This window comes from Hyperoodon ampullatus, assembly GCF_949752795.1.
Source record: "Hyperoodon ampullatus genome assembly, chromosome: 14".
Classification (NCBI taxonomy): domain Eukaryota; kingdom Metazoa; phylum Chordata; class Mammalia; order Artiodactyla; family Ziphiidae; genus Hyperoodon; species Hyperoodon ampullatus.
In genome coordinates, this window is record NC_136927.1 from 32,425,736 (window position 1) to 32,442,690 (window position 16,955).

General features: G+C 42.1%; 1 protein-coding gene across 2 annotated transcripts in view; it reads left to right on the forward strand.

Moving 5' to 3' along the window:
* Window positions 1–16,955, forward strand: part of SHISA9 (shisa family member 9) — a gene marked incomplete at both ends in the record, with an annotated part of 297,762 nt that overhangs the window by 73,696 nt on the left and 207,111 nt on the right. The window lies entirely within an intron of this gene.

Genomic DNA, 16,955 nt, shown 5'->3' on the forward strand with positions numbered 1-16,955 from the left:
GAGATCATCGCAGAACATTTGGTTTCTATGTTTAAGGCATTGAGACATTTTCTTTTAAATTTGTTTTCTTTCCACTGCGACATGACAGAACCTGTACTAGAACCTTCTCCTTAAAAAAAAAAAAAAAAGACAGGTTGATAGGTGACTGGAGAAATAGATAAAAGGATAAATGTATGTGAAAGAAACTATTCCCAAGTATTAATTGTAGAATCTTAAGTGTGAGTGAGTAGAGTATGTAGGTGTATGTATTCACCATACAGTTCTCTCAAATTTTCTGTGGTTTGGAAAGTTTCTGTAATAAAAGGTTGAGGGAATGAAACAGTGAGACACAGTGACTTTGAATTATGGGATGGTTTGTGATCTCTTTTGGGATCCCAGAACTTGGTTACTGACCTTGATTCCTCTCCCCTCTCAATCTCCTTATCTAATCGGTCACCAAGTCCTGTGGATTCTACATTGCCTTCAATCTGCAGATACCATCCTTTCCTTACCTGTTCCCATGACTCCTGCCTGCATCAGATCTTGCCTGGGTTATACAGCCATCCCTTCTCTGCTGGTCTTTATCTGCTCCCTTTCTGATTGACCCTTCACTCTGTTGTCAAAGTGCTCTATTTATTCATTAAGCACCTTTTGGGTATCTGCCATCTGCAAGACACTGTGCCAAGTGATTGGACCTTAGGTACACAGAACTGGTTGGAGGATAATCCTTAGTTTATAACACACTCCCATCATTCCACACAGGACTTGCTTTTGTTTAGTGAATTATGTTTAATAGTTAGAGTTCATTATTTTTAATGATGGAATAGGCACCTCTGAACTCATGCCCCAAACAAAATCTGGAATATTGACAATAATGTGCATCGAACCTTATGGTTCCCTATCAGCTCCTGCCTCCACCCTTCTGCCTGCCTTCCTCCATCCAAGGCAACTACCATTCTCAGTCCTGATGCATCATTTGCTTGCTTTCCTTTTGATATATTTATTCCTTCTCTTTATATTCCTAAATGTTTATATTCTTATTTTGATTGCTTTTAATTTTGTAAAACGTGTAGCACACTCTATATAATTTTTTGGAACTTCCATTTTTTTCCTCCACTGACTAAGATTCATCCATAATGTTGTGTGTTGCTGTCGTTCATTTGTTTTGACTGCAGTTTATCCATTTTAACTTATTTCAGTCTGTGTCACTCTTTTATTTTGAATCCTTGCTTTCTTTTCAGAAATGGATATCTGTGTCTCCCCTCTAATAAGAGAGGAACTTAACATACTTCCCCATCCCTTGGTTTCTTTCCTCCCCACCACTACATCTACTACTTTGACGTTATCTGGACTAAAGCTTCTCAGTTTTAAAGTGCATTCAGATCGCTTGGGGATCTTATTAAAATGCAGAGTCTGTCTTAGTAAGTTGTGAGTGGGTTGTCAGTTTCTGCATTTTTAACAAGCCCAGGTGATGCTCTTGCTACTGGTCCAGGGACCACAATTTGAGTAGAATCTGGAGACTTGTAATTCTCTATTTTTCTGGATATAATTTCTCTTTTTATTTGGTCTTAGCTATTTTTTAAAGACAGCATCAAGGCATTTGATCACCTGTATCTATCTACCTGGTACCAACTCCGGGATATGTCTTTCCTCTTATTTAGGTAGTTCATCCAAAATTGTGTTCAATGTGGGGCTTTGTGGGGCTAATCTTTGAGGTCTTCTATGCCTGAAATATTTTTATTGTACCTTCATATTTGAATGACTTCTTAATTGGATATAATATTTTGAGTTCTATTTTTTTCATTTAATTCATTGAAAATATTACTTCATGTATTCTTGCATTTGGTATTGCTGATGAGAAAAATTCTGATGTCAATTTGATTCTTTTTAAAAAAGTGATCTCTTTCTCCTTGGAAGCTTTTTAGAATTTCCTCTTTGCTTTTGATACCTTCTTAACTTTAACTATAATGTGTCTAGGTGTGGTTTTTTCCTCATTTTTCTTCTTTGGGACGTTACAGAACTTAAAAAAAATTCTGAGAAATTCGTATCTAATATTTTTTCAAATGTTTACTCCTTTCCACTTTTATTTCTCTCTTTTTCTGGGAGTCTTCCTTTTTTTTTTTTTTTTTTTTGCGGTACATGGGCGTCTCACTCTTGTGGCCTCTCCCGTTGCAGAGCGCAGGCTCAGCGGCCATGGCTCACGGGCCCAGCTGCTCTGCTGCATGTGGGATCTTGCCGGACCGGGGCACGAACCCGTGTCCCCTGCATCGGCAGGCGGACTCTCAACCACTGCGCCACCAGGAAAGCCCCTAGTCTTCCTATTTTTAAAAACTTTTGATTGTAATACAGTTGCTTTACAGTGTTGTGTTGGTTTCTGCTGTACAACAAAGTGAATCAGCTATATGTATGCATATATCCCCCCCACCCCGTCCCAGCGTGAGCCTCCCTCCCACACCCCCATCCCACCCCTCTAGGCCATCACAGAGCACTGAGCTGAGATCCCTGTGCTATGCAGCAGCTTCCCACTAGCTATCTATTTTACACATGGTTCCACTCTTTTTTAGATTCTTTTCCCATATAGGCCATTACAGAGTATTGAGTAGAGTTTCCTGTGCTATACAGTAGGTCCTTATTAGTAATCTATTTTATATATAATAGTGTGTATATGTCACTCCCGATCTCCCAATTTGTCCCTCCCCCTGGAATCTTCTTATTTTGATGTTAGTGATTCTCTTCTATCCTCCATATCACTTAGCTTAAAAAATTTTTTTGTCTCCTTAAAAAACTAAAAATAGAGTTAGCATATGATCTAGCAATCCTACTCCTGGGTGTATATCCAGAAAAGACAAAAACTCTAATTCGAAAAGATACATGCACCCCAATATTCATAGCAACACTGTTTACACTAGACAAGACATAGAAGCAACCCAAATGTCCATCGATAGATGAATGGATAAAGAAGATGTAGTGCATATATACACAATGGAATACTACTCAGCCATAAAAAGAATGAAATAATGCCATTTGCAGCAACATGGATGGACCTAGAGATTATCATATTAGTGAAGTAAGTCAGAAAGAGAAAGACAAGTATCATATGGTATCACTTATACGTGGAATCTTAAAAATGGATACAAATGAACTTATTTACAAAACAGAAATAGACTCACAGACATAGAAAACAAACTTAGGGTTACCAAAGGGGAAAGGGTGGGGAGGGATAAATTAGGAGCTCGGGATTACCATATACACACTACTATATCTAAAATAAATAAACAACAAGGTCTTACTGTATAGCACAGGGAACTATATTCACTATCTTGTAATAACCTATAATGGAAAAGAATCTGAAAAAAGGATACACACACACACACACACACACATACATAACTGACTCACTTTGCTGTACACCTGAAACTAACACAACATTGTAAATCAACTGTACTTCAATAAAAACATTTTTTGTCTCTTCCTCTTCCTTCTAGAAGATTTCCTCAATCTTGTCTTCCAGTTGATTAATTCATTCTTCAACTGTATTTATTCTGCCATCCATTGTGTTATTTCAACCATTACATTTTTTATGTCTGATATTTCAGCTTGGCTTTTTAAAAAATATTCTTTTGTTCTTGTTTTGGTTTATATTGTTACTCTTTTCTTTTTTTCTCTTTAATATGCTTAATAAAAGGCTAATTTGATATTCAAAGTCCAACTGTTCTAATATTCTTACTTCTGTTGGAATCTGAAGCCCAGTGGGTTGTTTTCCTTTTGAAATGGTTCTAATCCTCAAATCTTGTTATTTTGGGTTGTGAGCTCATTTTACCCTGGAGGTATTGGGCAATTACTCTGATGGGCAATGTGGATGGCTGGAGGCCAGACCCCCATGTCACCTCTGATGAGCTCAGGGGGTAGGGAGTGGATGAGCCCTAGAATGGTGAGCTCCAGACAGAAGAAACCCACAATGATGCTCACCATTCAAACAGTTTTTCAGGCATCGTTTTTGCCCCGAAGGGAGGCTCCTCCTAATGTAGCTTTTCCATTTTCCCTACTCACACATACCACTTTGGAGGTATGAAGGGGTTAAGTCCTCACCTCCTTGAGGAAGCAACTCCCTTGAGGTTATTTAGTCCCCTTTTTCTCAGCACCTCACAAGCACAGAGCTTTTACCCTGCCCTGATTTTATTTTTGATGGCATCTGGACGAGAGGTCTGAGTTGGCCTGTGGGGGCAGGTGCTGTATGCACCTGGGAAATGATAGGGGAGCACCGAGGGCCAAACATTGCAGATTTAGAACATTTCCATCATTGCGAAAAGTTCTCTTGGACAGCACTGCATTAGACTATATTGCCTCTTGAGAAAATGATTACATTTCTTTTCTTAGTACAGAAAGTGACTCATGGACTGGCCCTGGTCTACCCTTTTAACCTCATTTGCTGGTACTCCTTCACTCTCTCTACCTTTTCCTTGTACCCAATTCCCCAGAGCTCCCCAGCAAGGCATGCCTTTCAGGCACGCACTATACTTTTGTCACACCTACTTATCCATTCAGACTGGGTTCATGCGCTACCATCTTCAGGACCTTTTCCCTGATTTGCTGGGCCAGACCAGGTATACCTTGTCTGCAAGATGGCAGTACTCCTTGTCTCTCCCAGCCACAACATTTATCCCACTGGATGGCGATGATTTAGTTATGTCTCTATTCTAGACATTGTTAGCCTCCTAAGGGCAGGTATGATAACTTCTTAATCTCGGAAACTATGGTACCTAGTAGTACCTGGGGAGAGTGAGATGCTTACTCAAGAAGTGTTGCATACGAAATGAGGGCATTATAAGTATCTTCTATTTTCCCTACTCACACACCACTTCATAGAGAAATTGCCACCTCACCACTAGCTGCCCTGGTTTTATAGGGTGATATCTTGCCCATCCCATCAACATAGCTGAAGGGATGAGAAGCCAATCAGACTCTTCACTTTGAGAATTTGAGCCGAAAACACAGACACTCTCATCAGGTGGTTTTGGGTACCACGGCATGTAACTGTTGATATGGGTGGGCTCAAGTCTCCCATCCTGGCACTTTCCCCTGGGTGTCAGAACCAGATTTGGGCTGGCCATTTTGCCATTTCACAAGCTTGTTGAGACAGGAAGAGCCAGCCCGCAGAGAGAAGCATTCCGAATATAGTACACCTAGAGAGAAGAAGCTGAGGTGCTCATGTGGCCGGTGGTAGAGGGCAGTCGTTTTGAGGACAGGGTGTGAATTCTAATTCTGCTGCTTTCCAGCTGTGCAACCTTGGGAACTTTCTTTAACCTCTCGGAGGCTCAGTTTTCCCATCTGAAAAAATGGGAATGTTTGTATCTCAGAGAGTTTCCTGTGTAGGTAAACTGTGAGATAAGGCAGGTAAAGCATTGAGAGAAGTGCATAGCAGGACCTCAGTCAACATTATGTTTTTTTGTGGTGTCAGAGAGGAGAAAGTGGTTTTGGTTTTTAATTCTCTTGTTTATTCACCCTTTTGAGATTTATACTCTACCCCTGATTCTTCCAATTAAAGTCCCCTTCATCTCAAGCTGGTTTGAGTGGGTTTCTGTTTCTTATAACCAAATGGTACATGATTAGGATAATGATTGCCTGTTGGCTTTTGGCATTAGCTCCTGTTCACTACTCCCGTATTGGCACCCACTGTATGCTGCAGTTGGTGTTTTTTATTTAAATACTTGGAATTTAACATTGATTTTGAAGCTGAAGTCCATCTTGGACTCCCCATGTGAGACCTCCTTCATGTCATCCCAGCTTTTCCAGCCCGGAGCCCTTGGCTTTTCTACCAATTTGCCCTTGTCACTCAGTTCCCAATACAGTGATTCCCATTTCTTTAAGCTTCCTTAATATCAGAGCCTCAAGCATCAAGGAAATGAGCAGAGGTACTGAGCAGCAGAAAGAAATGAAAGACACATTCAATATCTGCCATGGTAAAAATTGAAGCCCCTGTAATGTATTCAATCATCTTCCTTGTAAAAGGATTTCATATTAAATCTCAGCGACCTTTTATTTTACCCCCAAATATGAGCTCAATTTGCCGAAATTCTGTGAACAGTCAAATTTTCTTTTATTTACTGGTATCTGTATGAATAAAGCTGAAGATCCAGGGACAAGTTACTTGATTATGTTTCTTTCTCTATAGCGGTGGAAGGTGGGATACTTTCCTTAGATTAGAGCCAGGCTTAGGTAATCAGCTCTTGAAAATGGTCTTTGAGATGATCTTTAGACTGTCAGGAAGGGAGACTGTTTCCCTAGGCAATAGGGAAATAGGTTCTTGGGGTTTAAAGCCAAGCATTCAGGAAAGGACTGCTAGGCTTGGATAAGAATGATGGATGCCAGGGTGGTGTCCAGATCTCCTCTGGTTCCTTGGGCATGCTTCTGTAGGCTTTGCTCTCATGGTCTGCTCACGTGCCTCTCTCTGGGTTACCGGAGCCACTCTGCCGGGGAAGCGACATACCCTGGGTGCATAAGTGGTGCAGGCATATGAAAGCCCAGTTCTCTTGCCTCAAGTTGGAACTAACTCTGAAGCCTGATGTACACTCCAGAGTTCCAGCTGGGATCGGGCTGAGGTTGGGAGGTTCCCTGAAATCACCAGATGACCAACTTCTTCCCCTTCCATGACCTGCCTCCCCTACTCCCTTACCAGTTTCGCCTGCAAGCTCTTCCTGCGTGATGTATGGCATTACCTGAATTGCACATGGATCTTCACCTCGGGGTCCGCTTCTGGGTCATGTTTGCATCCAAAGGAGGTGTTGTTGAGTGGGTAGCAGTTGAAAAGAACAGAAGCGCTGAGTCCCACAGACTTGAGATAGATTGGAATTTCTCTGTTACCACTTATATGTTGTGAAAAATTTTAGAAGATTCTTAAACTCTCCGAGCCTCAGTTTGCTCATCTGTAAAGTGGAAAGAGTATGACCCACCTTGAGAAGTTGTTGTGAGGTTGGGCATGTCATCTGTGTGATCCCCTGCCCATTGTGGGTGCTGTATACATTTTAGCTCTTATTACTCTTTGGGATTGAACTGGTTGAGACTGGAGACAAAGAGTTCATTCAGACACGAATTACCTAATAAGAGAAACGTTGAACCCCTGAGCTGGTCCCCCATCCTACTCTATGCACTATAGCCATAATTTGAATGTGTTCCTTCCTTGTCTAAGGATTTGGGCTGACATTCAGATGGTGTTATGGACAATGCTGGCACTCCACCCAGATCCACTAAAGTTCCTTTCTTCTCCTCAGATTAATGGTGTCCAACCTTTGACCTTCCTGTGCTTTTGCCTCCAGGCGGCACCAGTGGCTCTTGTTCGGAGGACTTCCTAGGCAGCTCCTGGAGGTGCTTTGCTTTGCTCTGTATCCTACTCCCAGGACAGCCCTTAACTCCTGACTTCTGGATGCATGAATATGAAAGCTGGGCTCTCTTGCCTTAGATCAGGCCGACTGTGGGGCTGATTTATGCTCCAGACTCCCCTGTGGAATCAGGTTGAGGTCACTATCTGCGTGGCTTTGATTCAAGTCCTCAGCCTGGCTGGGCTTTCCTCCCTTCTTTGTTCTGCTTCACTTGCTTTCTTACTGTTTTTTTGTTTTTTTCCCCCCTGGGAACAGCTTCTTAATAAATCACCCACGTACAAATCCTCATCTCAGAGTCTAGGTTCAGTCTGGCTGGTATGTACAAGTGTGCCTGTGGTGGGCATTAAAATTTGAAATACTTCCATGCCAGTTGGGAAACAGCCACTGCCCTGGTGTCCCAAGTGCCTGCCTGCCACCCTGGCCCTTCACTTGTATCCCCTAAACCTTCCAAGATTTTTAGAATAAAAGGATAACAGCAGGAGACTTCCAGAACCTTCTCCAAAGTTAGGGTCATTGTCCATTCTGATTGGTTAGTAGATACACTGTCAGGGTTGTTAAAATTTTGTCTGTCAACCTGTTAAGTAGGCACACATGGGATTACTTGGAAGTGTGTGTGTGCGTGTGTGTGTGCGTGTGTGTGTGCGTGTGTGTGTAGTCGAGAATGGCAGGCAGGCTGGTCCAAATTTATCATTTGGTGGTGGTGTTTCTCCCAGACGTCACAATGCCTCCCTTGTTTAACAAAACCCTCAAGCACTTTGTCTGCCCAAATGCCCAGACTCTGCCAGGGAAAAGGAAGAATTGGCTTCTGTTGGAAATCAACATGAGACCAGGAGTCCATTCAGTCCGAGGATCACCCAGAGTGACCCGAGGAGGCTGCCAGGCAAGCAGGTGTTCAGGTGGAATAGTCACAGAGGAGACACCTGTCGCCTGTCTGCTCTGTCAGGTGAAGCAGGAGAGTGTGCGCAGGTGTCTGGCCCCTGCTCATCCTCAGGCAGTCCTGCCTTGCCCACAGTTATATCCTCATCACCCTTTCCTGCTCCTGTTAAAGGACTTCCTTCTTCACTTCCTCCCTCCCTCCCCCCTCCTCACTCTGGTGTGTGTGTGTGTGTGTGTGTGTGTGTGTGTGTGTGTGTGTGTGTGTGTGTGTGTGGTGGGAGAGATGGGGAGAGCAGGATATTGCTTTTAGAAGTGATTTGGAGTCTCCTTTCCATTTTCTAAACGGGTGAATTACTCTTTTTTTTAACATATTTATTGGAGTATAATTGCTTTACAATGGTGTGTTAGTTTCTGCTTTAGAACAAAGTGAATCAGCTATACATATACATATATCCCCATATCTTCTCTCTCTTGCATCTCCCTCCTAGGGTGAATTACTCTTTACAGCCACAAGTCTTTTGTGGGTTTTGGGGGAGGAGGTTAAAACAATAAAATTGTACATCTTGATTCCCAAGAAAGTTTTCTCTAGATCTGTGTGGTGATGATGAGGGAGAATTCAGGTGTGGTGCGATCTTGGCCCCTGAGGTCTACCCAGACTGGATATTGGAGGGGTTGGGCTGAATCCCCCTGGGAGGATCTCCCCGCTCTGCAGGTCAGAGAATCAGACTGTCTTTCCAGGGTCTATACGTCTAGTCACCAAGATGTTAATAGTGGTAACAGCTAATGTTTATTAAACCCTGTGTGCTGGCCATGGTTCTAAGGGCTTCCCCTTATTTTGTCCTGCCACAACCCTATGAGGGAGAAGCACTACTCTTATTCTCCCCATTTTACAGATGAAAATACTGAGGCTTGAAGAGATGAAGTAACCTGTCCAGGTTCACATGGCTCCAAGATCTGGAGATAAAACCAATAAAAACAGGGAGTATGGCCCCAGGGCCTGAGTGCTACCATGACCTGATATTACTTCCTCTTCTCACTACCTGAATGAAGTGTACCTGTGCCTTCCATGTCTGTCTTCTGCACTGGATTCTGAGCAACTTGAGGCCAAGGGACTGTTTCTTGGCCATCACAGTAGCCCCATTGCCTACCCAGGATCTGGTACAGGTCAGAAGCATTGTGATAAACCCTGAAACACCTGGAAAAAAACTCCCTGATGGGCCAAAACTGTTGCTATTCATCCTTTGTACATCTGCCCACTGATCTACCCCACGTTCAAAGTTTCAAGAGAACGAATTCCACTTTGAGGGAGATTCAAGTTGTATGTTTGGCGTAACTTTTATTTTATTATTATTTTTTAAGTTTAATTTTTATTTTATATTAGAATATAGTTGATTTACAGTGCTGCATTAGTCTCAGGTGTACAGCAAAGTGATTCAGTTATACATATACAATATATATATATATATATCAATATATATATATTCTTTTTCAGATTCTTTTCCCATACAGGTTATTGCAGAATATTGAGTAGAGTTCCCTGTGCTCTACAGTAGATCCTTGTTGACTATCTATTTTATATACAGTAGGTGTGTGTATGGAGTAACTTCTAAAAAAGCAATTAGAGCTGCCATTTTATCAAGTCCTTGCTGGGTGCTACCTGGCTCCATGCTAAACCTCTTACACAGGATAGATAGCATCACCCATCTCTTGTAGATGCAAAAATGAAGGCTTAGATCCATGAAGTAAGCAACTTGCCCAGAGTTACAATAACTAGGATGTGGTGGGCCCAGGAGTCACCTCTAGGTAGTTGGTCTCTAGTTTTCCTGTTCTTATAAACTAAGCTAGTCTGCTCGTCTGAATACATCAATAGTCAGAGACTCGAAGAAGAAAAGGAACTTGCAGGACAAGACAGCAAGATCTTGAAGTCAAATCTCCAGATTCTTTCAGTCTGTCCCAGTGGTGGTACCCACAGTCCTCCAGGACTCTCCTCCAATGACTTGGGACTCCTGGCTCTCCAGGCTTCAGGAACATTTCCAGATCCAATTCTCAATGCTTCTTTGTAAGGCCCTAGAGTGGTCGTCTAAAGTGTTAGGCAGTTAAACTCTTTATGGCTCTTGACACTTCGGTACTCTTGACTTGAAGCTGTCTGTCCATCCTGTCCAATTTAAATAACGTTTCCTGGCAGGCAGTCTCCTCTGCTAGATGGATTCTTCATCCCTGTTTTCATTCCACCACTAATAGAGTTTCACCCAATATCAGATCCCCAAGCACCGGTGATCTCTCATTCTCAGATTGTGTCTCTCCCCAGAGAAATTAGACAAGCTCCTTCTGGCTTGGTGTTGTATGTTCGTTTTCTTTTTTCTTTTTTCTTTTTTTTTTTGCGGTACGCAGCCCTCTCACTGCTGTGGCCTCTCCCGTTGCGGAGCACCGGCTCCGGACGCGCAGGCCCAGCGGCCATGGCTCACGGGCCCAGCTGCTCCGTGGCATGTGGGATCTTCCCAGACCGGGGCACGAACCCGTGGCCCCTGCATCGGCAGGTGGACTCTCAACCACTGCGCCACCAGGGAAGCCCCGTTTTCTTTTTAAGAAAAAGATTTTAATTAAAAAGGTAGTCCCTGTTAATGAGCACTCACCTTTAACTGAATTCCTACGACCCACCAGGCACCTTGCTTAGCACTTTCTATGCATTAACTTGTTTACTCTTTGCCGCTCTTTGCAGTAGGTACATGGTAATCCCCGTTTTGCAGGTGAAGTCACAGTGAGTTGGATGTTGAGAGTTAGTAAGAGTCAATAATAGCTAGACAGTGGCAGGGCTGGATTTAAAGCTGGGTTCTTCAGACTAGAAATCCATTCTCTGAGCTTATGGAGACAAATAGATGTTTTGAAAAAGGAACCGAAAACTGTTTTTTAATCCTACTACCTAAAGATAATTGCAGTGGGAGTTTGCTTTATTTCCATTCAGTCTGTTTTTCTAAGAAAAACATGACTGACTAAATGATTGGTGGCTAATTAATGGCTAATTAAGTATTTTCTTCTTTGCTTTTTTTCATATACCATTCTATTATGATTAGGTTGCCATGTCATTCATTTTAAGGGAATACATATAATATTCCATCATCTGAACAGACCATAACTCATTTGACCATTTTATTATACTTGGACATTTAAGTCATTTACAAGTTTTTATTCTTAGATCAGTGGTTCTTAATGCGAATTTTATCAACCCAGGGAACATTTGGCAATGTATGGAGACAGTTTTTAAAAAAATTAATTTTATTTCGGTATAGTTGATTTACAATGTTGTGTTAATTTCTGCTGTACGGCAAAGTGATTCAGTTATACATATATATATTCTTTTTTATATTCCTCTCCATTATGGTTTATTACAGGATACTGAATGTAGTTCCCTGTGCTGTACAGTAGGACCTTGTTGTAGTTTGCGACTGCTAATCCCAAACTCCCAATCCAATCCTTCCCCCACCCTTGGAGACAATTTTGACTGTTGTGACTAGGGGTTGGTGTGTGTACTCTTGACCTCTAGTGCGTAGAGTACATGGATGCTGCCAAACATCTACAATGCCCAGGACAGCCCTTACAACAGAGAATTAGTCGTCCGACCCTAAACGTCAAGAGTGCTGCGACTGAGAAACCCTGATCTTAGAAATACCATCATGATAGACATCCTTGTCCATTAAACCAAACATGTCTGACGGACAGATCTCTGGTTTTATATGGTTGATTCCTAGAAGGGGAATTACTGAGTCAAAGGTTAGAACCTCTTTGAAGGATCCTGAAACACAATATCAAACTGCTCTCCAGCAAGGTAGAAATATCATTCTTCTAACACCAGTACCTATTAAACCTCCCTCTAGCTAGCATGGAAAATGATTATGCTATAACCCTTAGTTAATTTGAAACCGGAAAAAAAAAACGCTCTCTTGTTGTTTTAATTTGCATTTCCTTTGATTATTAAGGAGCTGAGTACCTTTTCATATGCTTATTAGTTGTTTGCATTTCTTCTCCTGTGAATTATCAGCTACTGTCCTTAGCCCACTTTTCTACTGAAGTTTTAGGGGTTTTTAATTGATTGGTGGGAAAGTTTTCCTTTGCAAACCTTTTTTTTTTTTTTTTGGATTTCAAAGGCAACTCAGAGCATACATTTTGGGCTCATTGTGTATAACTTATTAAATATTGTTTGGGAAGAGTTGTCTAGTAGGGCGATTATGGGTTTTTTGGAGCCTTTCCTGTGTCAGATATAGAGACGTCATTGAAAGCTGATAATATTCTTTGAAGATGAAAACAGCACCTGGGTGTAAAGCAGCGTCCTCTGTGACTGAAGGGAAGGAAATGAAAGTGCCTGAAGTTTGGGGTGTGAATTGGAAATGGAGAGCCAGGAAGTTCAAGCATGTTCTCAAACTGACAGAGCCCTAGTCTCTGGCTCAAAAAAAAAGTTCTCCTAATTGCTGAATAATTACTTAATTAATGTCACTCTCTTCATGGCTCTAGCAGAGTAGGTTGGAAGAGAGGAAGATAAACTGTGTCAGTCTCTCTAAAGGAATCCAGAACAGTACAATTTTGAGAGTTACCAGGAATCCTAGCTATTATCCAGGCCCAGGTGTCCAAAAGCACCCACCTTTTATTACTGGGAGCACCTAAGATTAAGGTGGATGTTAAAGGACACATTTCCTTTTGCTATTTTTACATTGATTTTTTAAAAAAAAATGTTATTGAAGTATAGTTGATTTACAATGTTGTGTTAATTTCTGCTGTACAGCAAAGCGATTCGGTTACACACATATATATTCTTTTTCATTTTCGTTTCCATTTATGGTTTATCACAGGATATTGAATATAGTTCCCTGTGCTATACAGTAGGACCTTGTTATTTTTACATTGATTTTAATATACACTAGAAAAAATACCTATAGTTAGTTTATCAATGAGTTCATGGATATTATTGCTTAGGATGGGAGTAACTAGATATTAAGTAAAAAAAAAGTCATCTAGAACAGTGTCTCAGTACCTAGAGGATTGTCTGGCATATTGTAGGTGCTTGACGAATATTTGTTGAATAAACAGATATAAATAAGAAATATTAAATAAGTAATGTTTTGAATGGTATGAAGATACAGCCCAGTAAAAACTATGAAAGTGGTAGGAGAATGAAAAGTTTGAGAAACAGTGCTGCTAATATCCTTGACTGCAGACAAAAAAAAACTAATCCTCACGGAAGGGAAAATGTTGCCTAAGGTCACAGAGTCAGATCTAGAATCTGCTCTAGATCCCAGTTTTTCTGTCTCAGACACCTGTGCTCTTTTAGCCATAATAAAAGGCTGTTTCCAGCAATTTTATCGTGGAATTCCCTTCTTCACTGTTGTAACTGTAGTATCTACAGGGGTCACTCTGTCATTTTTGCTTTGGAAATTGACAAGGGGTGACTTGCATTTTGCAAAGGGGTAGTCACTGAATACTCGTGATGTTCTAGGCAAAACCGAGCACTTCCCTTTCCACATTTCTAGGAGGTAGAGATGCACCTTATCACCCCATTTCACAACTGGGAAAACTGAGGCACAGAAATATGATGTCCCACTTCTAGGGTAGCATTTTCTGTACAATCTCTCTGGCTCTGATGCACACACGGCCTGTGGTATACTCTTTGTCTCCATCTTGGATTCTTTCAATTCATCTTTGTTTTTGTTTCTATCTCCTTCTCTAAAAGAGATTACTCATTTCATGGTGGAGGTTGGGTGGAGAGGAGAATGGGACAGCTCAGTCCCTCTGCGAGCCCCCCTGTGCTGACCCTCAGGTAGGTTTTTTTCTGCAGGAGGAAGGAATTTACTTTCTCCTTGTCTTTGAGGTTGACTTAGATTGCAGAGAAACAGGCAGGACGGGTCATCTCACATCCTGAGAAACTATTTTTGCGTTTCTTCTGAGGAAGCGACATGGTACAACAGTTAATTGTGTAGACCCCAGAAATGGACACATCTGGATTTGTATCTGGGCTCTGATTTTTCCTAACATTGTGACTTCAGGCACATTACTCTACTTTTCTGAGCTTCAGTTTCCTTGGATTAATATACCTAGATCAGGCATGAGGATGAAATGAAACAATATAGAAAGTATGTAGGTGCTCAATTGAACATCGTTTGGTATTCATTCAACAGCCAGTTATCAAGCATCTACTCTGTACAGTGTGTCTGATGCTGGTGACTTGGTGGTGGGCAAGATAGACCCAGCACCTGCCCATGTGGAGTTTACTGTGTAGCAGAGAGGCAGACATCAAGCTGGTAACTGCCCACTTATAATTCCAATTCGTAATAAATACAGGTTGTTTAAGAAACTATATGAAGAGTCTATTTAGACTGGGCGATCCCTTGCCTTTCTGAGCAAGGTATTATAAGCTGAGATCTGCAAGGTGAGTGGGAGGAAGCCCAGGTAGCAAGGAGAATGGGAAGGGCATTCCAGGTGGAGGGAATGGCATCTAGAGTGGCAGCCAGGTGGAGGGAATGACTGGGGGACAGAAAAGTGGGTGGTGAGTTAGGAGCACCTGAAGGAAGACCAGTGTGGTTCCAGCATGAGTGAGAGCAGAGAGCAGAGGAAATGAAGGTAGATTTCCCAATGCGGGGGTGGGGTTCTGTTTACTCCAGGCTCAATATCGCTGGGCTAGAGAGGTAGTCTGGGAACAGCTTTGGTAGGGCCTTAGTGGTCAGGATACAGACTTTGGAGTTTTCCTGAGTGCAGTGGATCAACACTATAAACAAATCATTCTGGCTCCTTTGTGGAGAACAGATTGGAGGAGCCACGGAAGGCAGGCAGACAGTTGGTAGGCTGTGTGGACATCCAGCTGAGCGATGATGGTGACTTGGACCAGGGTGGGAGCCATGGTAATGGAGAGAAGTGGATGGATCTGGGGTATATTGGACATCATGGAGGACCATATCATCGTTTTGCAAATATTCACTTTCTGCTCTACCATCGGAAGAAAGTACTTCCTCACTCTGCTGATTTTGGGTTTGGTCACGTGACATGCTTTGGCAATGGAATATGGGCAGAGCCAACAGAGTACAGTCAGAGAAGAGGCTTTAAGAGGACTTGTATGTATCTACCAGCCTCTTGTGCTCCTGTCATTTGCCATGAGAATGGCAAGCCCCAGCTCAGTAGTGGTGGTGGTGTCCCATCACCCTGGTTTTGGAATGAGGAGACACGTGTTGTAGATTTGAACTTGACCTGCATCCTGAGAAGAAGCTCAGCAGACTCAGGCAGAGCTCTAGCTGACTCACTGTGGTCTTCAACCACTAACATTTTGGAGTTATTTGTTACTGCAGCAAAACCTGACCCTTCCAGAGGTAGAACTGGTATGATCATTGGATCATGGTCAGGGATACGATGTCATGGGTGAGGAAAATAGCAGTGTCAGGGGTGATTCCCACATTTCTGGCATAAGCAGCTGGATGAATAGAGGTGCCATTTACTAAGATTAAGAAGATCAAAAGTTCAGTTTTGTTCTTGGGAATTTGAGATACCTGTAAGGTGCCCAAGTAGAGATATCAAGTCTATAGATGGTCTTATGTGTCTTGGGCTCACAAGAGAGTTCTTGGGATAAAGACACAATTTTTTTTCAACTGGCATGTGAACAATACTCAAAGTCACAGGAGTGGATAAGATCTTTTGGGCCAATGTTACTTTTCTTTTCTTTTTTTTTTTTTTACATCTTTATTGGAGTATAATTGCTTTACAATGGTGTGTTAGTTTCTGCTTTATAACAAAGTGAATCAGTTACACATATACATATGTTCCCATGTCTCTTCCCTCTTGCATCTCCCTCCCTCCCACCCTCCCTATCCCACCCCTCCAGGCGGTCACAAACCACCTAGCTGATCTCCCTGTGCTATGCGGCTATTTCCCACTAGCTATCTACCTTACGTTTGGTCGTGTATATATGTCCCTGCCACTCTCTCACTTTGTCATAGCTTACCCTCCCCCCTCCCCTTATCCTCAAGTCCATGCTCTAGTAGGTCTGTGTCTTTATTCCTGTCTTACCCCTAGGTTCTTCATGACCTTTTTTTTTTAAATTTTTATCTTTTTCTTAGATTTCATATATATGTGTTAGCATACGGTATTTGTTTTTCTCTTTCTGACTTACTTCACTCTGTATGACAGTCTCTTGGTCCGTCCACCTCACTACAAATAACTCAATTTCGTTTCTTTTTATGGCTGAGTAATATTCCATTGTATATATGTGCCACATCTTCTTTATCCATTCATCTGTCGATGGACACTTAGGTTGCTTCCGTGTCCTGGCTATTGTAACTAGAGCTGCAATGAACATTTTGGTACATGACTCTTTCTGAATTATGGTTTTCTCAGGGTATATGCCCAGTAGTGGGATTGCTGGGTTGTTTGGTAGTTCTATTTTTTGTTTTTTAAGGAACCTCCATAGTGTTCTCCATAATGGCTGTATCAATTTACATTCCCACCAACAGTGTAGAAGGGATGAACATCTTACTTAAGCAGTTTTATCCTGCTTATTCATGTAAATGGTGCCTATGCTGAGCTGCTCTGAGGTTGGGATCTGGGTACCACAGTCTTTTAATCTCTGCCTTCACAATGGTGCCCACTCAGGTACATCACTGGCCAAGGGGTGGACGGACATGCAGGAAGCTTCTCGAGTTGGGGTTTCTGCCTGTGTCTCTGGCAACGCCAGTTGCATAATTTCTTCAAAAT